We start from the raw sequence: 1,412 nt of genomic DNA, 5'->3' as shown, positions 1-1,412 counted from the left end.
CGCAGCCACAGAAGGTTCTGGAGCCGGGCAGGGACCGTGCCCGGAGCTGGCGGGGACCGGCCCTGTCCCCCCGGCCCCGGGGCTCTGTGCCAGGGACCCCCAGAGCCACCAGCTGGGGGGCACCAACGGGGAGCCCCAGGACGGCCCTGGCGGTGACAGCGACGGTGACAACGACCTGGAGCTCAGCACGGGGACAGTGGGGAGCGCTGATGGCCACAGCGAGCTGGGCTCTGCAGCCACCGCCCTGGGGACATCAGTGACACCAACCCCTCTGGATGAGATGGACACTGCAGACAATGACATGGTGGCACCAGTGACAGCCAGCCTGACGGACTCAGGGGACACTGACCTGGTGGCACCAGTGACACCAACCCCACTGGACGAGGTGGATGCTGCAGCCCCCAGCCTGCCTGAGGAGCAGGACACTGCGGCCACCGACGTGGTGACACCAGGGACACCAACCGCGCTGGACACTGCAGATGCTGATGTGGTGACAGCCAGTCTGATGGACAGCACAGCCACCAGCCTGGTGGCACCCAGCCCGTCAGATGCTGCAGCCCCTGATGGAGTGGCATTGGTGACACCAAGCCCACCAGATGAGGTGGACAGTGTGGCCACAAGCCTGGTGACACCAGTGACACCCAGCCCACCACATGAGCCAGACAGCATGGCCACCAGCCTGGTGACACCAGTGGCACCAAGCCCACCACATGAGCTGGATATCACGGCCACTGACCTGGTGACAGCGGTGACACCCAGCCAGCTGGACAAGATGGAAGCTGTGGACACTGTCCTGGTGACACCAGTGACACCCACCCTGATGGCCACTGCGGCCACCAGCCCAGTGACATCAGTGACACCACCCTCCCTGGATGAGAGTAGCACTGCGGCCACCGACCTGGTGACATCGGTGACACCTGCCCCGATGGACACCACGGACGCTGCCCCAGTGACCCCCAGTGTGATGGACACCGCGGACACCAGACCGGTGACATCGGTGACACCGAGCCCCCGGGATGAGCTGGCCACCGTGACCACTGAGACGGCCACCATGGCCACCGCTGCAGTGACCCCCGATGTGAAGGACACCGTGACCCCTGCTGCGGTGACCCCTGACCTGAAGGACACCGTGACCCCTGCTGCGGTGACCCCTGACCTGAAGGACACCGTGACCCCTGCTGCGGTGACCCCTGACCTGAAGGACACCGTGACCCCTGCTGCGGTGACCCCTGACCTGAAGGACACCGTGACCCCTGCTGCGGTGACCCCTGACCTGAAGGACACCGTGACCCCTGCTGCGGTGACCCCTGACCTGCTGCGGTGACCCCTGACCTGAAGGACACCGTGACCCCTGCTGTGGTGACCCCCGATGTGAAGGACACCGTGACCCCTGCTGTGGTGACCCCCAGCCC

This window comes from Geospiza fortis, unplaced genomic scaffold (assembly GCF_000277835.1).
Source record: "Geospiza fortis unplaced genomic scaffold, GeoFor_1.0 scaffold1215, whole genome shotgun sequence".
NCBI lineage: Eukaryota > Metazoa > Chordata > Aves > Passeriformes > Thraupidae > Geospiza > Geospiza fortis.
The sequence above is the reverse complement of the archived record's forward strand: the minus strand, read 5'-3'. Positions refer to the sequence as shown.